Source organism: Manis pentadactyla, chromosome 5 (assembly GCF_030020395.1).
Source record: "Manis pentadactyla isolate mManPen7 chromosome 5, mManPen7.hap1, whole genome shotgun sequence".
Classification (NCBI taxonomy): domain Eukaryota; kingdom Metazoa; phylum Chordata; class Mammalia; order Pholidota; family Manidae; genus Manis; species Manis pentadactyla.
In genome coordinates, this window is record NC_080023.1 from 156,824,065 (window position 1) to 156,851,591 (window position 27,527).

The 27,527-nt window shown below is 42.5% G+C and overlaps 1 protein-coding gene and 1 non-coding gene across 4 annotated transcripts in view; one reads left to right on the forward strand and one right to left on the reverse strand.

Annotated features, from left to right (window-relative positions):
* Positions 1-313: 313 nt before the first annotated feature.
* Positions 314-417, reverse strand: LOC118920993 (U6 spliceosomal RNA). Its single transcript, XR_005028151.2, has one exon. It is a non-coding gene; the product is annotated as a U6 spliceosomal RNA (small nuclear RNA).
* Positions 418-1,883: 1,466 nt separating this feature from the next.
* The window catches only part of PHF20 (PHD finger protein 20), a 173,455-nt gene continuing 147,811 nt past the window's right edge, over positions 1,884-27,527 (forward strand). For 2 of the 3 annotated variants that reach the window (XM_036902427.2, XM_036902430.2), the window contains exon 1: positions 1,884-2,003. The gene's annotated coding sequence lies outside the window, so the exon portion shown is untranslated. Of the gene's footprint in view, positions 2,004-7,282; positions 7,331-27,527 lie in introns of all 3 variants that reach the window. The other variant, XM_036902428.2, reaches the window with a different exon arrangement.

Below are 27,527 nucleotides of genomic sequence, written 5' to 3' on the forward strand. Positions count from 1 at the left end.
GAACAGAGCCTAAATCTCATTCTGCTCTGTGTTTCTGGTGACTAGCTCAACTCCCAGTCTCAATACATGCAGGTTAAATAAAGGAAGAAACATGTTATATTTTATGGGGCTCTGGAGTCTAGGATGCTTGGCATTACTGTAGTTGTGGGGCAAAGAATTCTCTGTATGCTTACAACAGCCACTAACATTTGAACAATTTCATATTAATAAACAAAAACTGAGAAGTTGCTGGGAAGGTCATTTTCTTCCCGTATTTGAGCATTTAGCTGAGTTCATGCAAAGGGTTCTGGTCCTCAAATTTCTGAAGTTTTAAAAAAATGTGGGATGTTTCATAAATTTGCATATTATCCTTGGGCAGGTGTCATGCTAATCTCTGTATCATTATAATTTTTGGATAGGTGCTGCCAAAGTGAGCAGAGCAGAAGCTTTTGTTTCTGCTTTCCCAGAACCTCCTCCTAAGCACTGCCTTCTGCCCTGACTGCTTCAGCTGAGGCAATGCCCTCTTCAGGCTTTGATTTGAAAAGCTCTCTCCTATGGACTCAGATCCAAAAAATAATCTACTAGTTTTTAAAAGTATTGTTTTCTTTCCTTTCATTCCTTCTACAAATGTACATTGAGCATCTATTATTTGTCAGCTTCTGACAATTCAGTAGATACAAGATGGTCCCTAACTCTAATTTGGGAAATAGACAAATACAACCAAGAGAACAAAGAAACAAAATAATTACAAACTATATTAAGTGCTCTATTGAAAACCAACAGTGACAAAGGTAGAGGGTAATTGCCATGAGGGAAGCATGTGACTGAGGGAAGCACTTCTAGATAATGTAGTCAAAGAGGATCTCGCAGAGATGAGAAACTGAGACCTACGTAATGAAAAATCAGCTTCGCAAAAAACAGCTAATTCAATGGCTCAGCAGCTGGGAAGAGCTTGGAAAGAACCATAGAAACTGACAGAAAGTCATCGTGGCCAGAAGATGAGCAAGGGTGGAGGATGCAGATGGAAAGTGATTGGTTGTTTCTAAGAGGGGCAGTAACATGATTAGATTTTAAGAAGAACAGTCTGGCTACCCGTCTTTCCAATGTACAATAAAGTCGTTACTGCCCTAAAAAATATGGTTAGCATTTCTCCCTGGCACTTCCTTCATTCCACTGGGAAGATATTTCAGACACTTGTGGTGTGGCTGCAATTCCATTCTTGGTCCCGGAAGGCAAAATACAGCTCCTTTTCACACACCAGAAATTGGAATTCTTTCCTAGGAGTTGGTGAGGCAAAATGGAGGACAGATGAGTGCAAAGGCCCTGAGGCAGGAAGTTACTTGGAACCTGACCTGTTTGAGGACTTGAGACTGAGAACGTGAGAAAGCAGGATGTGTGACAATGTGAGGGAAGCTGGTTACGTCCAGACTTTCAAGAGCCTGGTGGATAGGCTGCAGTAAAGATTTATATCCTAATTCGAAGAACAGTGGTAAACGGGTTTTCAGCAGTGGATTGCTGTGATTATATCTGCGTTTTGAAAAGCTCCTACTTTCTCTGTCTGAAAATGGATAGGAAGGAGGAAGACTAATGAGGTGAAGGGAACCACCATCATCTAGCAGAGGTGATGGGTGGTCTAGACTGGAGTGTGGGTAGTGGGATGGAAAGACTGGGAGGCTTCGAGATGCACTTAGGAGGCATAATTAACAGGTGATGGGCAGTGTCCAGTCCCGGGCTTCGTGGGATCTCAGCAGTTACGGGTGAATGGAGACCTCGTACTCTGGATCAGGGGCCCCGCGCGGTTCCGGCCGGTCAGAGCAGTGGGCGTGGCCCTCTGAGCTGTCGCCACGGCGATCGGGCGGGGCGGAAAAGCTGGGGCGCTGCGTCACTCGGTGGTGGCGATGGAGCGTGTGTGTGTGTGGGGCGGGGGATACGCTGGGCGCGTCCCGGGGGTCACGTGGTGCGCAGCACGCAGAGTCCTTCTGTCGGTTGGTCCTGGAGCAGCGCAGCCGGAGCCGGGCTGTGAGGTGAGCTCGCGGCGAGGCGAAGCCGCCTGGCTGGGGCCGGGTTGGGCCGGGACCGCGCCGCGCGCGCCCCGTGCGGGCGGGGACGGAGTCGGACGCCACCGCTGGTCCGGTTGCCTGTCCGGCCCCGTTCCCCGCCTGATCCCGCTCGTCCAGCCCTGAGGGAGGCCCGGAGACTGCTGCTGAGAGCGTGGCGGGCGTGCGAGCGGCGCCCAATCCCCAGGGCTGCCCGCGGGAGTGACGGCGGCCGCGGCCAATCAGTGCCGCTGTAGGAGGCTGGGTCCTGGGGTGCGGGCCCGGGGCGCGGAGCTGGCGGTGCTGGGGGTGGGGGGTAAGCTCTAGGGCCAGAGCTTGAGCTGTGTGGCCCCGGAGAGGTCCGCCACCAGGCCCTATTCTTGCCTTGTGCTTTCGGAACGGGTTCTCTTTTATTGACTGTTACCTTATTCTGGGGAGCACACCCCTTTCTCATGCCCCCGACTGTGGGAGTGTCCCCTTTATTACAGTTTTGAAATGTGGGTGATGCACGCACTGAAGCTCCATCCTGGGTTTTATTTCAGTTTCTAAAGCCCCTCAGACTGAGGGTTTACCCCTTTCACAAGCCCCCCCCTAAACTGGAAGTACACTCACATTTTTGTACCCCCAATCTGAGTAAGAACGCCTTTTCAAATTTGGGGGTTTGCCCCCTTAACGAGTCTCTCAAATCTGTGGTTCAGTAACCAAAGAATTGGGAGTACTTACATTCCCACAAGTCTGAAGAGAAGGCCCCTTTTCCAGGCCCAGCCCTGGCAACATGCTTTCTAGAATTTCTTAAATTTAGTCTCCACTTCCTTTCTCCAGCCCTTCAAATCTTGGGGTGCACCTCATTTGCACAGTCTGCCGAAAGTGACATCCAAATCCTGAAGTTTGAAGGTACATTTTGCAGTTACAACTAAGGAATTGACTGCTTTTGCCAATCATTCTATTCTTGGGGTTGCACCCTTTTTTATAAGTTCTTCAAATCTAACTACCTTATTTCCTGAGGGAGACTCATTTTTGTATCTGTGAGTATCTGTTTCCTGTGCTCCGAAGATGTACAGAATGCACCCCTTTTGGTTACACAATTTTCGGGATGCAGTGACGTTCCTGATACTTTCTAAATCTGGGAAGGCACACTTTTTTTCTGAGTCCCATTCCCAGGTGATGAGCCTTGGTTCTTGAGCGTACTTCCTACCCTTTTTTAGCTTTTCTGCTGCCTGAGACAGCTTCTCTCCTCAGGTGTCTTCCCTCTTTAGAACCCTATTTCCCTTTTGGTGCTCTCCCTGTCTGGTCAATGCACCCATTTCCTCTTCCTTCCTCTGGTGAATGCCAGTCTTTCTTCAGCACAGTACTTCGCTTCTGTGGCCGTTTTCCTAAATACGCTTCCTATAGTCACACCTCCTGAATTCTCCTCCCCAAAGGGGAGGGTCCTTCTTCTAAAGGGATGCCTGTCTGGTGTCTTTCATATGTTTACTCTGTCTTATTTTTCTGCTTTCTGCTAACAGGAACTCTTCTCTCTTGGCTTATCCCTGGGCATTTTTCTGGTTTCTAACTCCCCTTGGACACTGCTCTGCTTATTGATGACTGTAGTAGAGGTCTTCTCCTTTCTTTGCTGTGTTGGAGGTGGCCTCAAGGCCAGGACTACCTGGAAAGGAATCCCTCCACATTTCTTTGGTTATTCACAGTACTCTTAATCCTCCTGGTGGGTTACTTCCTATAAAATTCTGGTTAGATAGGTACTGTTTTCTCTTTTGTTTTATTTCCTTGTATTGGGGAAAAAACTGCAAGAGATTCTTCTAGTCTTGCTTCCAGCTTATAAGCTTCCTCCACACCGGCTTTCTTCCTTCCTTTTATCACGAAAAGAGGTCATTGGAGGAATCTCTGGGTCACTCTGTTCTTGTCCCTAGGGTGCAGGTTGTGGATGGACATGTATTTCGCCCCCTCATCCTCTGACATATCTGCCAAGCCTTGCTCCCAACCCCCACCTTAAACTCAACAATTATCTGGGACTTCTTGTTTCTTAAGAGCCTCTCAGTAGTTTTTTTCTTTTGTATTTCTCTCTCCCTTCCCAGATCTTACTCAGAGCTTCTCAGCCTGATCCCCTAACCAGATTAATTTCTCCACAGCTGGAATCCCCGGTGCTTATGGAATAATGACACCTTTGACCTTTCTCTCTTTTGGGAAGTACTTAAGTGTGCAGCTGTATGAGGCCTCAGTGGGGGCGAGTTTGGGCTTGAGAAGCTACATTGGTAGGACAAGGCAGGAAAAGACTGCATTTTCAGAACCACGTCTTTTTGAATCTCATTTGGAGATTGGATGTTTGCCAAACACCAGCTTTTTAGGGATGCTGGGGGATTTAATGTTACTCCCAGGAACCTGTAGGAATTAATGGGGCTTGTGGAGAAGTGCTCTGAACTCAGTGTTGGAATTGTTGAATAAAATTAGCTATTATTTTATTTTCAGAACAACTAACCTGTTTTGTGTTTCATGTGCATGAAAGCCCTAGCGCTAAATTGTGTTATTTAAGGAACTGAGATAGATCCCACGTTTAGATCATATGGTCATTAGTAAGTACTGAATTCATTAAAAAACACTGGAGGTCTGTTTGAGCAGTACCTAATAAAATATGGCATACAGAAACTGAACAGATACTTTGTCTCTTTATTTGCTTGTTTGGTACCTTAACTGTGTACTGCTGCATACACTGTACCTTTAAAGCATTCTACACCAGTACTTCTCAAACTTGAATGTGCCTATAAATTATCTAGCGGTGAGGTATCTTGCTAAAATGCTGATTCTGATCCAGTAGGTTTAGGGTGAGGCCCGAGTATCTTCATTTCTAATTCCCAGATGATGCTAATGTTACTAAAGTACACTTTGAGTAGTGAGGTTCTATATACAAAGCCAACACTATCTCTTTGAAAATAGGAAATTGGTGGTTAGCCTTATGCTGGGGTATGGTTTTCCATTTTCTCTTTATCCAGACACACATCCCTTAGACTTTGTACAAGGCATGGTTTCCTGAGGACTATTAGTTATACTCAACTATGGTTCTACCATTTAGCTTTTAAAGCCATGGTTAAAACTTCTCTAGGAGTTTGTTTCTATGTATTTTGTCAAATTTAAGTGCTTAAATATTTCTTGCTTAATATTTAATTGAACATAATTTTTGACATAGAATCATTCTAGTAAATACTGCATAGCCAATATAGTAATCAGCCAGCTTGTCTCCCTGGTTGCTTACCTGTCATCCTACTATGGGTGGAGAGTCTGAGATCCCCAAGTCAGCAGGGTCACAGGTGTTGGAATTTCCAAGGAGTCCTTGGTTTTGTAGCTTCTGGAGGTGGTCCTGGGACGGATAAGTGCCATACCTTGAGTGGAAGTTGCTGGCTTATCTCTGTGTGGGAGCGTCACAAAGGTGAATACTTGTGGGAAGATGACATTCTTTGATGGGTATCATGACCATGCTCTCTCTCTCCTTTTGTACCAATATCCCTAATCTAAGTCTTAGTAGATTTTCTCTTTCTAAATGTCTTAGGTTGTATGTAGCTGTTTCCTTGGCTGTCACCTGTCATGGCCTTTTTCCAGTATGATCCTATTCTGGGCCCAAATCAGGACAAACCTGAATGACTAGACTATTTTGTGTCCCGGTCCTCCCCCTCCCCCTCACATGAATGTCAGATCCTCTTCAGTAACAGATTTGATCTGGATTTGGCTCTAGTCCCAGCTCTTCCACTCATTGTGAGACCACAGGCTACTGGGCCTCATCCTCCCCATTTGTAAAATTAGGGGCTAATCATCTTCACAGCCTGCTCTGAGTCTTTGTCAGTACCTTGTTTATAAACCCAGTGTCTGTGTGAGGTTGTTGGTAGTAGATCTGATTTCCTTCACATGCTTTGTTGGGCAGACTGCCTGTCATTCCCTTGTCCGAGTCACTTCTGCCACTGCCTCTTTTCTGGCTGAGGCAGCCAGCCTGTCCTCAACTTCAGCATTCTTCTGCTTCCATGTCCTCTGTCAGTTCCATGCTGTATTTCAAGTCTTCCTTCTATTGTTCACTCAATGGTAGCTATTTCCCTAAATCACTAAGGAGTCTGTAGTTCACATACAACCATGTTTATTACTAAGTTGTCTTATCCAATGTATATTTTTGAAATGTCTTCCCACCTCCCCATGCCAGCTTTCTCTGTTGTTTTGAATTAGTAGGGTAGGTAGAATGAAATTTAAAAGTGAAGCAGGTAGCTTGCCCTTGGCTGGATTTTGTGGAAAGTGAGATGTAATGCTTTTAGCCCTCTTCTCCTATGGTCTCCCATGTCTTCAAGGAATCAGTTGCTTGGTACTTCTTCCTGGATTTTAAAGGTGCTTGAACTCCTTATCTGAAATTTGAAAGCATATCCTAAGTGCAAACACCATTTAAAAATCACTTGTTAGTGCTTTTCCTTCTGGGAACACACTCAGCCACAAAACCCCAGACAAAAAATTGCTAAAGTCAGTGATAAATTATCGATTTCAAATAACTTCATCAGTGAATAAAACTAACAGTTCTTTGAGAACACTTGATTATTCTCAAAGGCAGTTGCCCATGCCACCTGAAATCTGGGCTTAAAGGTATGTATAACCTCCTAATCTCCCTTATCTTTCTAGAAAGTGTTTTGGGGGAGGTTTACGTTTTTCATGGTAAGCATTCTTTAAATCAAAATGTATGCTTAGTTAGAGCCTCCTTGGTTACGTTGTAAGCTTGAAGAAAGGGAGGATGCTGTCCCTTGTGTTACTTAACCTCTCTCATCAGCTGCCCCTTATAGATTGTTGACTAACCCGAGGGTAACCTATTGGAAATTGAAACCCTAATTTGTAATTTGCTGTGATAACTTGGCCAAATCTTGGGCTAGGTATCCAGCTGTCCTTTGCTTTCTTTGGCCAAATAATGGAAGTAATGAGCTTGCAGAAATCCTGAAAAATTTAGGAGCCTGGTATGAGTCACCAAGTATAAATAGGGCAGTTGTATGAAAGAGAGATGGTGCCTGAATCAGTGGACTTTGGGGAAGGAAGGAGAAAAGGGGCATGGGGAGGATTTAAAATGATAGTTTGAATCACTGAGACCTTATCCCATGTCGGGACCATAATACTAGGATTTTAAAGGTTGACTCCCAGGTTTCTTAACTGAATATTTGGGCTCTCTTTGAGTAGAGACCTGATTTTTCAAGGGGTCTCTTTCCCACATGGAAAGGTGCATGGCTAGGTGGATTGACATGCTTTCCTTGTTTCTACAGGTGCACGGGTGTTGGGATATCTAGGCTGTGGAAACCTGGCCTGGAAATGTGGGTATTTTACAATAATAATTACTATAGCCAGCATGTTTTGGAGCACTCTATTGGCTCTTATTCAATCTTTACAATTTATTATCCTTATCTCTATACGAGGAAATTGAGATTATATAACTTGTCCAAGGTCATTTGGCTAATGGAATCCAGGTTTCTTTGCCTGTAATCCTGGTACTTTTATAACCACATTTCTCCAAGTTGCCTTATTTTCCCCCCTCAGAGGTTTGAATTGGTCACTTTAATCACAATATCAAACAGGTGGCAGCCTGTTACCCAGGACTGAGGCACTGCTGAGAAAAGGGGTCCCCTGTCACCTCACCCCAGATTCTGTTCCTGAATATACAAACATCCCTTAACTGTAGAAGCCCATCTCTTCCTGCTCCCTTTCTTGTGCCTGGTTTGGGGTGCTTGACTATTCCTTGGTCGCATGGAGTCGTGAATGCTGTCCAGGGTGCTTTGATGAGTAGCGAATTGGTCTTGCCGTGATCTGTATGAGGTTTGTACATGTAATATTCATAAAGGCAAGATGAAGATACCACCTTTTATGTCCTGGCTCATGGTATTTGGTGGTAAGGACCAGGATTTGGAGGCAAAATGTCTGAGCTTGGGTTCCATCATCTGCCACTCTTTGGGGCTACATGGAACTTGGGCATGTGGCTTAAACCTCTTGGGCCTCTCATTGTGGCACAGATATTGGAGGCAGACTTCCAGCATGGCAAGTTACCCTGTTTGGACATTCGTTTCTTCATTCAAGTATCTCATAACTGCCTCACATTGATCATTGAAGCATCAGTGAATGTTGCTGTTTCTCTTCATTTGCTAAACTGTAAAATGGGAATAAGAAAACCTAATTACAAGGTTATCAAAACCTGGTGAACTGTGAGTAGTTGAGTATATGTTACCATTACTTTGTTTTATTCCTCTCACAAAATGTTTGTAAAATCCGCCCATGTACCTTATTTGTTAGTTTGTATTTCATCTGTAATTACGTCAGTAGTGTCTGTAACAGAGAAAGACACAGCGTTTTATTTTCATTTTTACACATACAAATTTAACAGTAATCCCTTAATATCATTAGTGTTCAGATAACCCAAAGGTCTTATTTTCAAAGCAGTATAAATATAGTGGGTTTTGGAGGAGGCCCTGCTTGTGAAATCCCTGTTCTTCATTTAGCTGGTTAACCATTGGTAAGTTATTTGCTGTAAGCCTTCTTTCCCTCCTCTGTAAAATGGGGTAATATTGCCAACTTCTCTACATTGTTAGGAATGAGATGTTTGTCCAAGATTTAGCCTGTAGTGGAGACCTAGTAAATGTTAGCCATTTCCTATAATTAATAATAAAGGCCAGGAATAAAAGTTAATAAAGAATGAGGCAATTAATTAATTGACTCTTAAGTAATTGACTTATCTTTAAAACCCCATATACAGTGAAAAGATAATCATTCAGGAAAATGTCTTTGAGGCCCTATGGAGTAATGACTCCATCTCCAAGTTGTTTTCGTTTGTAATATAATGATACCTTAATTAAGGAATCCTGTAAGAACAGCTTAGTCAGGTATGTTTAAAAAAAGACTCCCTCTCCAAAAGGAACCCACACAAACTGACTCTAGAACTACCAGTGTTTATAGACTAGAGCCTGCCTGTGACCGAAAAATGAATAGAGCTTTTCTTAGGTCCCAGGTTACAAATTGTGGTCTGCCTTCAGATGCACCATTCCCTGTGCTTTGCCTTCTTCCCCTTGTCTTCAAGGAGTAATAACTTCCTACGTTTACCTTTGGCTGGCACTTTTCAAAGAGCCCTCACATGATTGATACCTTGAATCCTTACATCCTTTGAGGGGGGTGATTTTAGTCTCTTTCCTGTTTTTATTCCCATTTTGCTAGTGAGGAAGCTGAGGTTATCTCATTTAATAAGCCTCTGATTGCCATGTAAGAATACTGCTTACTAGGTGTTGAGTCTACCTGTGAGGAATTCAATGCCTCAGATGAGATTGGCTCACAAACAGGCAATTTCAGGGTCGAGTGCTGAGTGCTGTGTGCTGTGGCTCAGAGGGCAGGCCAGGGTGCCATGGGAAGATACCAGCAAGCTGTTAGGGAGGTGCTGATGGCTGAGCCCAGTCCTGAAGGACCAGGAAGGGGAAGCAGCTTGTTTGAGCAAAGATACTGGAGGTTCGAACTGCCAAGGAGTCTGGGTGTGTGGGCTCTAAGAGCAGCAATAACCTGAGAGCGTATTGTGTGCCAGGCTCTGTAGTAAGTAATTTTATTTTCACAACACCTGTATGAAGGTATGAACTAGGTACTGGTGCTATCCCCTTTTTACAGATGAGGAGCCAGGCTCAGAGAGGAAATGACTTGTGCAAGGTTATCTGGAAAATGGTGGAGCTGGGATCCAAATCAAGGCAGTCTCACTCCAGAGATCTGTCTTATAACTGCTATGTGTCACGGCTTCTCTGCTAAGCTTGCGTGTCCTTTTAAGCTCCCATTATTGGAGACTCCTTGTTTGGTTTGGTCAGAATGCTTAACTCACTGATGGCCTTGATACTGTGCTGTGTAGCTTGAACCTGGTTGTGTAGGAAACTGCTGGACTTTTTAAAGAAAATTGAGATACAGTTGAGATATAAGCTGAACTTTTTAAGGAGTGTTATGATCAGATTGGTGTTTTAGAAATACCACTGCAGTTACAGTGAGGAAGATTAGCAATAGTGTAGTAGTTGACTGGAGTTAGACCTTGGTTCAGTTCCTTGTCCCAGTACTTGCTAGCTTTGTCATTTTGGCAGCTTGTTTTCTAAACTTTAGTTTTCTCATCTGTAAAATGGGGATAATAATAATCCTCTTAACAGACCTATGAGATAGACACTAAATGAGATGATGTATATGTAAAGCACTTAAAATAGTATATCATAAAAAAGGCAGACATGTCAATTTATAAGACAGTATTGATTTGGATCTAGGAAGGGTGTGACTGGAGGTTTTGAGCTCCATTGAGAGATGTTGTAGTAATCTGACTAGAACCGATGGGAGTCTGAATTGGACAAGCACTCGGCAATGGGAGAGCCCTAGAAGTAGGTGTTACATAATGGTGGCAGAATAGAAGTTAAGGGCAATGCCCATGTTTCTAGTTTGGCACAGTGGCCATTCTTGGGGCCTTAAACTGTGATAGGGAGAAAAGGAGAAGGAACTTGTGAGGGTGAAATGAATAGCTCCATGATGTTGAGTAATGTGCCAAATGTCATTCAGCAGACATTCTCCAGAGCCAAGCCTGGGCACTAGGCCCTTTCCACTGCTTCTGGGGAGATCCACTAATTTAACCAACTTGTTCAACTCATTCAACTAATTCAGAATGAGTAAGCTCAATCTCTGTTTGCTGTCTGTCTCAATTTTAATTGTGGAAATAAAATCTTGGCTTTTATAAAAAGCATTTCAAGTATCTGGGAAAAGGGTAAAGAAAAATTTTTTGGCTGTATTCTTTCCTCCCTTCAGCCTTCCCTGACACCCCCTCTCCTCTTTGCTTCCTTCCTTACCCCTCAAGTAAAAGGCTAATTCAGCTCATTTACAATGACCTGGAAAAGGGTCTGAGGAATGGAATGGTCTTTGTTTTAGGCTCAGTCTTCCTTCTCTGTGCAGAGGCAGCTTGAGGATCGTAGTGCAGGAGTCCTTGCCCCTATTTGAACCAACTTACTACTTCCCCGGAACTGAAGATGTGCTTTTTGTTCTCTTACTATATTGGGTACTACTTGTTAATATTTTGTTATAATAATGGCTGTAATCCTTTGTGTCTGATGTCCTTTTGCTAGTACTACACATCCATTTTATCACCAATACTGAATATCTAGTGTTCCACTTGTTTGACATCAATAGGCTCAATTATTCCTCACAACCCCAGGAGGAAGGATTTTTGTTTTTGTTATTTTTAATTTTGGTATTATTAATGTACAATTACATGAGCAACATTATGGTTACTAGACTCCCCCCATTATCAAGTCCCCACCACATACCCTATTACAGTCACTGTCCATCAGTGTAGTAAGATGCTGTAGAATCACTACTTGTCTTCTCTGTGCTATACTGCCTTCCCTGTGTGCTCCCCCCTCCACATTATGTGTGCTAATCGTAATGCCCCTTTTTCCTCCTTTTCCCTCCCTTCCCACCCATCCTCCTCAGTCCCTTTCCGTTTGGTAACTGTTAGTCCATTCTTGGGTTCTGTGAGTCTGCTGCTGTTTTGTTCCTATACTCCACAGATGAGCAAAATCATTTGATACTTGTCTTTCTCCACCTGGCTTATTTCACTGAGCATAATACCCTCTAGCTCCATCCATGTTGTTGCAAATCGTAGAATTTCTTTTCTTCTTATGGCTGAATAATATTCCATTGTGTATATGTACCACATCTTCTTTATCCATTCGTCTACTGAGGGACACTTAGGTTGCTTCCATATCTTGGCTATTGTAAAAAGTGCTGCAATAAACATAGGGGTGCATATGTCTTTTTGAATCTGTGATCCTGTTTTCTTAGGGTAAATTCCTAGTAGTGGAATTCCTAGGTCGAATGGTATTTCTGTTTTGAGCTTTTTGAGGAACCTCCATACTGCTTTCCACAATGGTTGAACTAATTTACATTCCCACCAGCAGTGTGGGAGGATTCCCCTTTCTCCACATCCTCGCCAACATTTGTTGTTGCTTGTCCTTTGGATGTTGGCCATCCTAACTGGTGTGAGGTGGTATCTCATTGTGGTTTTAATTTGCATTTCTCTGATGATTAGCGTTGTGGAGCATCTTTTCATGTGTCTGTTGGCCATCTGAATTTCTTCTTTGGAGAAGTGTCTGTTCAGCTCCTCTGCCCATTTTCTTTATTTTATCATTTATTTTTATTTTTTTATTTTGGTATCTTTAATCTACAATTACATAAGGAACATTATGTTTACTAGGTTCCCCCCTTCACCAAGTCCACCCCACAACCCCCATTACAGTCACTGTCCATCAGCATAGTAAGATGCTGTAGAATCACTACTTGTCTTCTCTGTGTTGCACAGCCCTGCCTGTGCCTCCCCCAACATTACACATGCTAATCATAATGCCCCCTTTCTTTTTCTCCCCCTTATCCCTCCCTTCCCACCCATCCTCCCCAGTCCCTTTCCCTTTGGTAACTGTTAGTCCTTTCTTGGTTTCTGTGATTCTGCTGCTATTTTGTTCTTTCAGTTTTTTCTTTGTTCTTATACTCCACATGAGTGAAATCATTTGGTACTTGACTTTCTCCACCTGGCTTATTTCACTGAGCATAATACCCTCTAGCTCCATCCATGTTGTTGCAAATGGTAGAATTTCTTTTCTTCTTATGGCTGAGTAATATTCCATTGTGTATATGTACCACATCTTTTTTATCCATTCATCTACTGATGGACACTTAGGTTGCTTCCATTTCTTGGCTATTGTAAATAGTGCTGCAATAAACATAGGGGTGCATCTGTCTTTTTCAAACTGGGCTGCTGTATTCTTAGGGTAAATTCCTACAAGTGGAATTCTTGGGTTAAATGGTATTTCTATTTTGAGCTTTTTGAGGAACGTCCATACTGCTTTCCACAATGGTTGAACTAATTTACATTTCCACCAGCAGTGTAGGAGGGTTCCTCTTTCTCTACAACCTCCCCAACATTTGTTGTTGTATGTCTTTTGGATGGTGGCCATCCTTACTGGTGTGAGGTCATATCTCATTGTGGTTTTAATTTGCATTTCTCTAATGTTTAGCGATGTGAAGCATCTTTTCATGTGTCTGTTGGCCATCTGAATTTCTTCTTTGGAGAACTGTCTGTTCAGCTCCTCTGCCCATTTTTTCATTGGATTATTTGCTTTTTGTTTGTTGAGGTGTGTGAGCTCTTTATGTATTTCGGATGTCAACCCTTTATTGCATCTGTCATTTATGAATATATTCTCCCATACTCTAGGATGCCTTTTTGTTCTATTGATGGTGTCCTTTGCTGTACAGAAGCTTTTTAGCTTGATATAGTCCCACTTGTTCCTTTTTGCTTTTGTTTCCCTTGTCCAGGGAGATATGTTCATGAAGAAGTCGCACATGTTTATGTCCAAGAGATTTTTGCCTATGTTTTTTTCTAAGAGTTTTATGGTTTCATGACTTACATTCAGGTCTTTGATCCATTTTGAATTTACTTTTGTGTATGGGGTTAGACAGTGATCCAGTTTCATTCTCTTACATGTAGCTGTCCAGTTTTGCCAACACCAACTGTTGAAGAGGCCTTCATTTCCCCATTGTATGTCCATGGCTCCTTTATCGTATATTAATTGACCATATATGTTTGGGTTAATGTCTGGAGTCTCTATTCTGTTCCAGGGATCTGTGGCTCTGTTCTTGTGTGTGTGCCACTACCAAATTGTCTTTATTGCTGTGGCTTTGTAGTAGAGCTTGAAGTAGGGGAGCGAGATACCCCCACTTTATTCTTCCTTCTCAGGATTGCATTGGCTATTTGGGTTTTTTTGTGGTTCCATATGAATTTTTGAACTATTTGTTCCAGTTCGTTGAAGAATGCTGTCTGTATTTTGATATGGAATGCATTGAATCTGTAGATTGCTTTAGCAGGATGGCCATTTTGACCATATTAATTCTTCCTACCCAAGAGAATGGGGTGGATTTCCATTTATTAGTGTCTTCTTTAATTTCTCTTAACAGTGTCTTGTAGTTTTCAGGCTACAGGTCTTTCACTTCCTTGGTTAGGTTAATTCCTAGGTATTTTATTCATTTTGATGCAATTGTGAATGGAATTGTTTTCCTGATTTCTCTTTCTGCTAGTTCATCATTAGTGTATAGGAATGCAACAGATTTCTGTGTGTTAATTTTGTATCCTGCAACTTTGCTGAATTCAGTATTAGTTCTAGTACTTTTGGAGTGAATTCTTTCGGGTTTGTTATGTACAATGTCATGTCATCTGCAAACAGGGAAAGTTTAATTTCTTCCTTGCCAATCTGGATGCGTTTTATTTCTTTGTGTTGTCAGTTTGCTGTGGCTAGGACCTCCAGTACTATGTTGAATAACAGTGGGTAGAGTGGGCATCCTTGTTCCCGATCTTAGGGGAAAAGCTTTCAGCTTCTTGCTGTTAAGTATAATGTTGGCTGTAGGTTTGTCATATACGGCCTTTATTGTGTTGAGGTATTTGCCCTGTATACCCAATTTGTTGAGAGTTTTTAGTATGAATGGATGCTGAATTTTGTTAAATGCTTTTTCAGCATCTATGGAGGTTGTCATGTGGTTTTTGTTGTTTTGTTGATGTGGTGGATGGTGTTGACGGATTTTCGAATGTTGTACCATCCTTGCATCCCTGAGATGAATCCCACTTGATCATAGTGTATGATCCTCTTGAGGTTTTTTTGAATTCTGTTTGCTAACACTTTGTTGAGTATTTTTGCATCTATGTTCATCAGGAATATTGGTCTGTAGGTTTTTTTTTTGTGGTATCTTTGTCTGGTTTTGGTACTAGAGTGATGCTGGCTTGATAAAATGAATTTGGGAGTATTCCCTCCGCTTCTGTTTTTTGGAAAACTTTAAGGAGAATGGGTATTATGTCCTCTCTAAATGTCTGATAAAGTTCAGCGGTGAATCTGTCTGGTCTGGGGGTTTTGTACCTGGGTAGTTTTTTGATTACCAATTCAATTTTGTTGCTGGTAATTGGTCTGTTTAGATTTTCTGTTTCTTCTTTGGTCAGTCTTGGAAGGTTGTATTTTTCTAGAAAGTTGTCCATTTCTTCTAGGTTATCCGGTTGTTAACATATAGATTTTTATAGTATTCTCTAATAATTCTTTGTATTTCTGTAGTGTCCATAGTGATTTTTCCTTTCTCATTTCTGATTCTGTTTATGTATGTAGATTATCTTTTTCTCTTAATAAGTCTTCCCAGTGGTTTATCTATTTTGTTTATTTTCTCAAAGAAGCAGCTCTTGGTTTCATTAATTTTTTCTATTGTTTTATTCTTCTCAATTTTATTGATTTCTTCTCTGATCTTTATTATGTCCTTCCTTCTGCTGAGTTTGGGCCTCATTTATTCTTCTTTTTCCAGTTTCAATAATTGTGAATTTAGACTATTCAATTTTGGATTCTTCTTCCTTTTTAAAATTGGCCTGGACTTCTATATACTTTCTTAGAACTGACTTCACTGCGTCCTAAAGAAGTTGGGGCGTTGTGCTGTTGTTTTCATTTGTCTCCATGTATTGCTTGATCTGTGTTTTAATTTGGTCATTGGTCCATTGATTAGGAGCATGTTGTTAAGCCCCCATGTATTTGTGAGCCTTTTTGTTTTCTTTGTACAATTTATTTCTAGTTTTATACCTTTGTTATCCGAGAAGTTTGCTGGTAGAATTTCAGTCTTTTTAAATTGACTGAGGCTCTTTTTGTGGCCTAGTATGTGGTCTATTCTGGAAAATGTTCCATGTGCACTTGAGAAGAATGTGTATCCTGCTGCTTTTGGGTGTAGAGTTCCATAGATGTCTGTTAGGTCCATCAGTTCTAGTATGTTGTTCAGTGCCTCTGTGTCCTTACTTATTTTCTGTCTGGTTGGTCTGTCTGTTGGAGTGAGTGGTATGTTTAATTCTGTTTGTATTTATTTTACATATGTTTGTGCTCCTGTATTGGGTGCATAGATATATATAATGGTTATATTCTCTTGTTGGACTGTTCCCTTTATCACTCTTGCTGCTTTCTTTGTTTTGAAGTCTATTTTGTCTGATACAGTAACTGCAACACCTGCTTTTTTCTCCCTATTGTTTGCATGAATATCTTTTTACATCCCTTCACTATTAGTCTGTGTATGTCTTTGGGTTTGAAGTGAGTCTCTTGTAGGCAGCATATAGATGAGTCTTGCTTTTTTATCCATTGCTTTACTCTGTGTCTTTGGATTAGTGCATTCAGTCCATTTACATTTAGGGTGATTATCGATAGATATGTATTTATTGCCATTGCAGGATTTGGATTCGTGGTTACCAAAAGTTCAAGGGTAGCTTCTTTACTATCTAATCATCTAACTTAACACACTTATTACACTACTATAAACACAGTCTGATGATTCTTTTCTGTCCCTCCTTTTTTTTCCTCCTCCACTCTTTATATGTTAGGTGTTATATTCTCTACTCTTTTGTGTTTCCCTTGGTTGATTTTGTGGATAGCTGATTTTATTTTGCGTTTAGTTAGTGTTTGGTTGGTCTACTTTCTTTGGTTGGTTTTATTTTCTCTGGTGACATCTATTTAGCCTTAGGAGCACTTCCATCTAGAGCCTTCTCTTTAAAATACAGTGTTGAGATGGTTTTTAGGAGGTAAAGTCCCTTAACTTGCTTATCTGGGCATTGTTTAATCCCTCCTTCAAATTTAAATGATAATCTTGCTGTTTACAGTATTCTTGGTTTGAGGCCCTTCCAGTTCACTGCATTGAATGTATTATGCCATTCTTTTCTGGCCTGTGAGTTTTCTGCTGAGAAGTCTGATGATAGCCTGATGAACTTTTGTTTGTAGGTGATCTTTTTTCTCTCTCTGGCTTCTTTTAATACTCTGTCCTTGTCTTTGATATTTGCCATTTTAATTATTGTATGTTTTGGTGTTGTCCTCCTTGGGTCTCTTGTTTTGGCAGATCTGTGTACTTGCATGGTATGATAGACTTATTTCCTTCCCCAGCTTGGGTAAGTTTTCAGCAATTATTTTTTCAAAGACATTTTCAATCCCTTTTTCTCTCACTTCCTCTTTGGTACCCCTGTAATGCAAACACTGTTCCGTTTGGATTGGTCACACAGTTCTCTTAATGTTCTTTCATTCCTAGAGATCCTTATCTCTCTCTCTTCCTCAGCTTCTCTGTATTACTGTTCTCTGATTTCTATTCTGTTAATTGTCTTTTGTTCCTCATCCAATCTGCTGTTATATCCTTCCATTGTTTGTTTCATTTCTGTTATCTCCCTCCGGAATTCATCCCTTAGCTCTTGCATATTAGTCTGTAGGTCCACGCTAATGACTTTTTTTTTAATACCTTAAAAAAAATTTTGGTATCATTAATCTACAATTACATGAAGAACATTATGTTTACTAGGCTCCCCCCTTCACCAAGTCTCCCCCACATACCCCTTCACAGTCACTGTCCATCTGCGTAGTAAGATGCTGTAAAATCACTACTTGTCTTCTCTGTGTTGCACAGCCCTCCCCGTACCCCCCATGCACTATACTTGCTAATTGTAATGCCCTCTTACTTTTTCTCCCCCCTTATCCCTCCCTTCCCACCCATCCTCCCCAGTCCCTTTCCCTTTGGTAACTATTAGTCCATTCTTGGGTTCTGTGATTCTGCTGCTGTTTTGTTCCTTCAGTTTTCCTTTGTTCTTATACTCCACATATGAGTGAAATCATTTGGTATTTGTCTTTCTCCACCTGGCTTATTTCACTGAGCATAATACCCTCTAGCTCCATCCATGTTGTTGCAAATGGTAGGATCTGTTTTTTTCTAATGGCTGAGTAATATTCCATTGTGTATATGTACCACATCTTCTTTATCCATTCATCTACTGATGGACATTTAGGTTGCTTCCATATCTTGGCTATTGTAAACAGTGCAGCGATAAACATAGGGGTGCATCTGTCTTTTTCAAACTGAAGTGCTGCATTCTTAGGGTAAATTCCTAGAAGTGGAATTCCTGGGTCAAATGGTATTTCTATTTTGAGCATTCTGAGGAACCTTTCCACATATTGCTTTCCACAAAGGTTGAACTAATTTAAATTTCCACCAGCAGTGTAGGAGCGTTCCCCTTTCTCCACAACCTCCCCAACATTTGTTGTTGTCTGTCTTTTGGATGGTGGCGATCCTTACTGGTGTGAGGTGATATCTCATTGTGGTTTTAATTTGCATTTCTCTGATGATTAGTGATGTGGAGCATCTTTTCATGTGCCTGTTGGCCATCTGGATTTCTTCTTTAAGATCTGTCTGTTCAGCTCCTCTGCCCATTTTTTCATTGGATAATTTGTTTTTTGTTTGTTGAGGCAGGTGAGCTCTTTATATATTTTGGATGTCAGTCCTTTATCAGATCTGTCATTTATGAATATGTTCTCCCATACTATAGGATACCTTTTTGTTCTATTGATGGTGTCCTTTGCTGTACAGAAGCTTTTTAGCTTGATATAGTCCCACGTGTTCATTTTTGCCTTTGTTTCCCTTGCCCGGGTAGATACGTTCATGAAGAAATCACTCATGTTTATGTCCATGAGATTTTTGTCAATGTTTTTTTCTAAGAGTTTTATGGTTTCATGACTTACATTCAGGTCTTTGATCCATTTTGAATTTACTTTTGTGTATGGGGTTAGACAGTGATCCAGTTTCATTCTCTTACATGTAGCTGTCCATTTTTGCCAGCATCATCTGTTGAAGAGACTGTCATTTCTCCATTGTATGTCCATGGCTCCTTTGTCAAATATTAATTGACCATATATGTTTGGGTTAATGTCTGGAGTCTCTATTCTGTTCCACTGGTCTGTGGCTCTGTTCTTGTGCCAGTACCAAATTGTCTTGATTACTGTGGCTTTGTAGTAGAGCTTGAAGTTGGGGAGCTAGATCCCCCTCACTTTATTCTTCCTTCTCAGGATTGCTTTGGCTATTCGGGGTCTTTGGCGGTTCCATATGAATTTTTGAACTATTTGTTCTAGTTCATTGAAGAATGCTGTTGGCAATTTGATAGGGCTTGCATTGAATCTGTATATTGCTTTGGCCAGGATGGCCATTTTGATGATATTAATTCTTCCTAGCCAGGAGCATGGGATGAGTTTCCATTTGTTAGTGACCTCTTTAATTTCCCTTAAGAGTGTCTTGTAGTTTTCAGTGTATAGGTCTTTCACTTCCTTGGTAAGGTTTATTCCTAGGTATTTTATTCTTTTTGGTGCTATTGTGAATGGAATTGTCCTGATTTCTCTTTCTATTAGTTCATTATTAGTGTATAGGAAAGCTACAGATTTCTGTGTGTTAATTTTGTATCCTGCAACTTTGCTGAATTCCGATATTAGTTCGAGTAGTTTTGCAGTGGAGTCTTTAGGGTTTTTTATGTACAATATCATGTCATCTGCAAATAGTGACAGTTTGACTTCTTCTTTACCAATCTGGATTCCTTGTATTTCTTTGTTTTGTCTCATTGCCGTGGCTAGGACCTCCAGTACCCCGTTGAATAACAGTGGGGAGAGTGGGCATCCCTGTCTTGTTCCCGATCTCAGAGGAAAAGCTTTCAGCCTCTCGCTGTTCAGTATGATGTTAGCTGTGGATTTATCATATATGGCCTTTATTATGTTGAGGTACTTGCCCTCTATGCCCATTTTGTTGAGAGTTTTTATCATGAATGGATGTTGAATTTTGTTGAATGCTTTTTCAGCACCTATGGAGATGATCCTGTGGTTTTTGTCCTTTTTGTTGATGTGGTGGATGATGTTGATGGATTCTCGAATGTTGTACCATCCTTGCATCCCTGGGATGAATCCCACTTGGTCATGGTGTATGATCCTCTTGGTGTAGTTTTGAATTCGGTTTGCTAATATTTTGTTGAGTATTTTTGCATCTACGTTCGTCAGGGATATAGGTCTGTAATTTTCTTTTTTGGTGGGTTCTTTGCCTGGGTTTGGTATTAGGGTGATGTTGGCTTCATAGAATGAGTTTGGGAGTATTCCCTCCTCTTCTATTTTTCGGAAAACTTTAAGGAGAATGTGTGTTATGTCTTCTCTGTATGTCTGATAAAATTCCGAGGTAAATCCATCTGGCCCAGGGGTTTTGTTCTTGGGTAGTTTTTTGATTACTGATTCAATTTCGTTGCTGGTAATTGGTCTGTTTAGATTTTCTGTTTCTTCTTTGGTCAGTCTTGGAAGGTTGTACTTTTCTAGGAAGTTGTCCATTTCTCCTAGGTTTTCCAGCTTGTTAGCATATAGGTTTTCATAGTATTCTCTAATAATTCTTTGTATTTCTGTGGGGTCCATCGTGAGTTTTCCTTTCTCGTTTCTTATTCTGTTGATGTGTCTTAACTCTCTTTTTCTCTTAATAAGTCTGGCTAGAGGCTTATCTATTTTGTTTATTTTCTCGAAGTACAAGCTCTTGGTTTCATTGATTTTTTCTATTGTTTTATTCTTCTCAATTTTATTTATTTCTTCTCTGATCTTTATTATGTCCCTCTGTCTGCTGACCTTAGGCCTTATTTGTTCTTCGTTTTCCATTTTCGATAATTGTGATGTCAGACTATTCATTTGGGATTGTTCTTCCTTCTTTAAATATGCCTGGATTGCTATATACTGTCCTCTTAAGACTGCTTTTGCTGCATCCCACAGAAGTTGGGGCTTTGTGTTGTTGTTATTTGTTCCCATATATTGCTGGTTCTCCATTTTAATTTGGTTGTTGATGCATTGATTATTTAGGAGCATGTTGTTAAGCCTCCATGTGTTTGTGAGCCTTTTTGCTTTCTTTGTACAATTTATTTCTAGTTTTATACCTTTGTGGTCTGAAAAGTTGATTGGTAGGATTTCAATCTTTTGGAATTTACTGAGGCTCTTTTTGTGGCCTAGTATGTGGTCTATTCTGTAGAATGTTCCATGTGCACTTGAGACGAATGTGTATCCTGTTGCTTTTGGCTGTAGAGTTCTATAGATGTCTGTTAGGTCTATGTGTTGTAGTGTGTTCTTCAGTGCCTTTGTGTCTTTCTGTCTGCTGGATCTGTCCTTTGAAGTGAGTGGTGTGTTAAAGTCTCCCAAAATGAATGCATTGCATTCTGTTTCCTCCTTTAATTCTGTTAATATTTGTTTCACATTTGTTGGTGCTCCTGTATTGGTTGCATATATGTTTATAATGGTTATACCCTCTTGTTGTACTGAGCCTTTTATCATTATGTAATGTCCTTCTTTATCTCTTGTTAACTTTCTTTATTTTGAAGTCTATTTTGTCTGATATTAGTATTGCAACACCTGCTTTTTTCTCTCTGTTGTTTGCATGAAATATCTTTCTCCATCCCTTGCCTTTTAATCTGTGCATGTCTTTTTTTGAATCTCTTGTAAGGTTTGAAGTGAATCTCTTGTAAGCAGCATATAGATGGGTCTTGCTTTTTTATCCATTCTAATACTCTTTGTCTTTTGATTGGTGAATTCAGTCCATTTACATTTAGGGTGATTATTGAAAGATATGTACTTATTGCCATTGCAGGCTTTAGATTCGTGGTTACCAAAGTTTTAAGGTTAGCTTGTTTACTACCTTACTGTATGACTTAACTCGCTTATTGAGCTGTTATAAACACAGTCTGATGATTATTTCTTTCCCTCCTTTTTCCCCCTCCTCCATTCTTCATATGTTGGGTGTTTTGTTCTTTGCTCTTTTTAGGAGTGCTCCCATCTAGAGCAGTCCCTCTAAGATACCCTGTAGAGGTGGTTTGTGGGAGGCAAATTCCCTCAACTTTTGCTTGTCTGGGAATTGTTTAATCCCTCCTTCATATTTAAATGATTATCGTGCTGGATACAGTATCCTTGGTTCAAGGCTCTTCTGTTTCATTGCATTAAATGTATCATGCCATTCTCTTCTGGCCTATAAGGTTTCTGTTGAGAAGTCTGATGATAGCCTGATGGGTTTTCCTTTGTAGGTGACGTTTTTTCTCTCTCTGGCTGCCTTTAATACCTTGATCTTTGCCGTTTTAATTATTATGTGTCTTGGTGTTGTCCTCTTTGGGTCCCATCTCTCGGGAGTTCTTTGTGCCTCTGTAGTGTGAGCAACTATTTCCTCCCGCAGTTTTCGGAAGTTCTCAGCAATTATTTCTTCAAAGACACTTTCTATCCCTTTTTCTCTCTCTTCTTCCTCTTGTACCCCTATAATGCGGATATTGTTCCTTTTGGATTGGTCACACAGTTCTCTTAATATTGTTTCATTCCTGGAGATCCTTTTATCTCTCTCTGCGTCAGCTTCTATGCGTTTCTGTTCTCTGGTTTCTATTCCATCAATGGCTTCTTGCATCTTATCCATTCTGCTTATAAATCCTTCCAGAGTTTGTTTCACTTCTGTAATCTCCCTCTGGGCATCTGTAATCTCCCTCTGGACTTCATCCCTTAGCTCTTGCATATTTCTCTGCAGCTCTGTCAGCATGTTTATGATTTTTATTTTGAATTCTTTTTCTGGGAGACTGGTTAGGTCTGCCTCTGCAGATCGTTTCTCAGGTGTTGTCTGAACTATCTTAGACTGGACTAAATTTTTTTGCCTTTTCATGGTGATAGCGGTGGCTGTAGGCAGGTTGCGGGTGTGTCAGCTGGGAGAAGAAAGTCCTTTCCTGCTTGCTGGATGCCTTGCCCTTCTCCACTGCCTGTGACAGTTACCCGCACTGCTGGAGCAGCCACCGGGTTAGTCCCCTAAGCTGCTATGGGTGGGGTTTCCGTCATCAGCATGGAGCCCTGCGGGGAGTGGCAGGCATGCCATGTGCCCTCCTCCGTGCTAGCAGCACCCGTGCCGGGCAGCTGTGTGGCAGCAGTGGCCTTTGGGTCTGGCCCGGGCGGCTGTGCATTGGGCTGGGATTCCGGTTGGCTGCTGGGAGCGTGCCTGCTCCCTCTGGCTCTGCTGCAGATGTGCGCGGGCCTCTACCGGGCTCCTCTGGCTTCACTGCCTCCCATGTGCGTGAGCCGCACCTGGGCTGTTCGGTTGCGCCGCGGCGGGCTCGCACAAGCCTCTCGTGGTCCCATCTGGCGCTGTTGGTGCACGGATCTGCTCCCCGTCCCTTCCAGTGACTCTGCTCCTTAGCGCACGCTGCCACTCTCCCACTACTGGGACGGTGTGTCGGGGTCCGCGCCAGTTGGAGGAACGACTGGCAGGCTGCTTAGTGCCGTGTGGGGCTTCAGAGCTGTACTGCCTCCCCGGGGTTTAGGGCGCGTAAGTTTCCCCGGAATTCCCAGCTGCTGGCTGAGTGTGCCGGGACAACTTCGTCCAGCTATGGGGTTCCTGTCTCTTTAAGACTTGCAGAAAGCAGTAGTTTTTCTTTTGTCTCAGGGGTGCTGATTGCGGGGACCTGCCCACAGGTTTTGCTTTTCCGTTTCTCTAATATCCAGCACCCCGTGCAACTTGTGTCTGCATTCCGTGTGCGGATTTCTAGAGCTAGGCAGTCCTGGGCTTTCACTCCCTCCCCGTTCCAACTCCTTTCTTTCCGCTGGGTTTTGGGGTGGGGGAGTGTTCGGGTCCCGCTTGGCCGTGGCTTGTATCTTACCGTTCGTGTGATGTTGAGTTTTCACAGATGTAGATGTATCCTGGCTGTTGTACTGCATCCACTGGTGTCTCTTTTAGGAGTAGTTGTATTTATTGTATTTTCATAAATATATATGTTTTATGGAGGAGATTTCCTCTGAACTACTCACGCCGCCATCTTCCCGTCTAATGACTTTTATTTTGAATTCTTTGTCAGGAAAATTGGTGATTTCAATCTCACCACTCCCTTTCTCTATTGTTGGAGGGATTTTGGACTGAACAAGGTTCTTCTGCCTTTTCATGGCAATGGAAGTGATCACTAGCCAGTGGCGCGTGTCTCAGGTTGGAGAACAAAGTCCCCTCCTGCTTGCTGTTCACCTGGCCCTCTGCGCTGCCTGTGCTGGTTAACCGCACACAGGGAGCAGTCTCTGGGTTAATCCCCTCAGCTGTCGTGGGCGGGGTGGCCCTTGGGATGGCCTAGGGCACTGTTGGGGGTTGCAGGCGACTGGCGTGTGTTCTCCCACGAAAACGACACCCCTTCATGCTTTTGCGACTCCGCACCGGTCTGTGCTGCCTGTTCTGGGCAACTGCACACGTGGAGCAGCCTCTGGGTTGATCTTCTGAGCTGCCATGGGCGTGGCATCCCTTGGGTTGGCCTAGGGCACTTGTGGTGTTTGCATGCAAGCATTGTGGTTTCGCCACGAGAGCAGAGCCCATATGTGCTTCTCGGACTCTGTGCCCGTTTCTTCTGCCTGTGCTGGTCAGGTGGGTGCAGGGGGCATCGTCTGGGTTAATCTGTGCTTCTTGGGCATGGCAGACCTTGGGATGGCCTAGTGCAGTGGGAGTGGTTGCCGGCAATCCATGGGTGTTCGCCACGAGAACAGAGCTCCTACGTGCTTCCCAGCCTCTGCACCAGTTTCCTCTATCTGTGCCGGTCAGCTGCTTGCAGGGGATATCCTCTGGGTTAATCCACTGAGCTGCTATGGGCGGGGTGGCCCTTAGGATGGCCTAGGGCACTTGCGGTGATTGCAGGCGATCAGCATGTGTTTGCCTCTAGAACAGAGCTCCTACGTGCTTTTTGGACTCCATGCCGGCTTCCTCTGCCTGTGCTGGTCGGCAGCGCACAGGGAGCAGCCTCTTGGTTAATCCCCTGAGCTGCCGTGGGCTGGGTGGACCTCAGAATGCCCTAGGGTACTGGCAGGGGTTGCAGGAGAGTAGCACATGTTTTCTGTGAGAATAAAGCCCTTTCGTGCCTTCCAGACTCTGCTCCAGTCTCCACTGTCTTTGTTGGTTGACTGCGGGCAGGGGGCAGCCTCTGGGTCTGGCCTGGTGAGCCACTTGCTGGGAGAAGCCTCTGTGTGGTTGCTGTGGGTAGGGCTGCTCCCTGGTTGCTCCACAGCCATGGCTGGTCAGCTGGTTCACTTGCAGTGCTGGCGGTAGGGAATGAATGGCATACTGCTTATCGCCATGAGGGGCTTCAGTGCTGCCACCCAGGAGGTTAGGGTGCCTGAAGTTCCTTAAAAGTTCCCAGCCTGCTGGGCTGAGTGTGTCAGGACAATTTTGCCCACCTGTTAAACCCTTGTACTTTTAAGACTTTTAAAGCGCCTGCGTTTCTTTTGTCCCAGGGCAGCCAGCTGTGGGAACCTGTTCACAGTCTTAGTCTTGGGTTTTGCTTTTCCGTTTCTCTAATATCTAGTACACCATGCAATGTATGTCTGTGCTCCCAGTGCAGATTACTAGGGCTGGTTATTTAGCAGTCCTGTGCTTCCACTCCCTCCCCACTCTTATTCTTTCCCTCCCGCTGGTGAGCTGGGGTGGGGGGAGTGCTTGGGTCCTGCCTGGTCACGGCTTTGTATCTTACCTTTAGTGAGATGTTGAGTTCTCGCAGATATAGATGTAACCTGGCTGGTGTACTGTATCTTCTGGTCAGTCTTTTTGGAATAGTTGTATTTGCTGTATTTTCAAAATATATATGGTTTTGGAAGGAAGGAGATTTCTGCCACCCTACTCACTCTGCCATTTTGAGAGTGCGCCCTCAAAGCATGGCATTGAGGCAAGGGTTTTAATCCCATTTTATAGATGGGCAGACTGAGGGAGGCCCACTGATGTTCCTCATCTTCACTCAGGCAACAGTGAATGGAGCCACAATTGGCCAGAATGTATCTAAATCCTGTCTGTGCTCCCCTCCCTCAGCATTCACTCACCTTCCTTTAAGAAAGAATTTTGGCAGAGTCCCCTCTAAGCTTCTTCCTGTGAGACCTAGGTGTCATTGGAACTACTGATGTTAATGCTTTTCTTGGATAGCTTTCCACCTCCTAGTCCCAGGGTTTTGGGGGAGAGGACAGCTCATACCTCCCTTGGGTGCCTTGCCTCTAGGACTTTATGTCTGTCTGGAATTCTTTTCACCCAGATATTCATGTGGATGTCTCCTTTCATTTAGCTCTCTGCATACACAGCTCCTGAGAGTCCTTTCTACCAGCCTTATCTGAAGTGGTCCTCCCATCACTGGTTCACATTATTTTGTTGGGCTTTCCCCCACTGTACTTACCATGCCAGAAAGTATCTTATTTGTGTATGTATTTATCATTTTTTTTTGGTGGCATTAATATACACTTGCATGAACAACACTGTGGTTACTAGATTCCCCCCATTGTCAAGTCCCCACCACAAACCCCATTACAGTCACTCTCCATCAGCATAGTAAGATGCTATAGAATCATTACTTGTCTTCTCTGTGCTATACTGCCTTCCCTGTGCACCCCTCTACATTATATGTGTTAATCATAATGCCCCCTTTCCCCTTATCCCTCCCTTCCCACCCATCCTCTCCAGTCCCTTTCTGTTTGGTAACCGTTAGTCCATTCTTGGGTTCTGTGAGTCTGCTGCTGTTTTGTTCCTTCAGTTTTTTCTTCTTACACTCCACAGATGAGTGAAATCATTTCGTACTTGTCTTTCTCCACCTGGCTTATTTCACCCAGCATAATACCCTCTAGCTCCATCCATGTTGTTGCAAATGGTAGGATTTGTTTCTTTCTTATGGCTGAATAATATCCCATTGTGTATGTGTACCACATCTTCTTTATCCATTTGTCTACCGAGGGACACTTGGGTTGTTTCCATATCTTGGCTATTGTAAAAAGTGCTGCGATAAACATAGGGGTGCATACGTCTTTTTGAATCTGTGATCCTGTTTTCTTAGGGTAAATTCCTAGGAGTGGAATTCCTGGGTCAAATGGTATTTCTATTTTTAGTTTTTTGAGAAGCCTCTGTGTTGCTTTCCACAATGGTCGAACTAGTTTTCATTCCCCCAGCAGTGTAGGAGGGCTCCCCTTTCTTTGCATCCTTGCCAGCATTCACCTTAATTCTTTTTTCACTTTGAGCCCTCAGTCCTTTCTCCCAGAGTACAATGGGGTTTCTGAGGGCAGGACCTTCAGTTACCATGGCTATAATACTCTTCCCCTCTCCCAAATTGAAAATCTTTTGTCAATACAACATTAAATGTATCATGACTTCAGAAAATTCTGCTGCTGTGTTTTGAGTACCTAGTTTGTGCTAGACAATTAGGGGCTTTGAATATGTTTTTTTCTAATCAAATATAATTCTTATTGAACTCAAGATAGGGGCCATTAATCCTTATTTGAATAATTAAGAAACAGCTCAAAGATGTAGCTCATGGGGAAACATGAAGTGTTTAAGGATCCAGGAGCCACAGTGCCTAGAATCAAATCCTGGCTCAGCCTGTTACTATATGGGGGTCCTAGGGCATCCCTAGCTTTTCTTGGTTCTTCTGTTTTCTCATCTTTACAATGAGGTTTAATAATTGTACCTCTGAGGTTGTTGTTACGATTACATTACTTAATATATGTAAAATTATAATTGTCATTACAAATGTTTTTATGTAGGTTTAGTTAGTCTCTCTAAGGGTATATTACATCTACTATGCTCTTTGTAAGGTTAGTTCACAGCCTTTTCATTTTAGCTTAAGAGCATTCTTTATTTCAT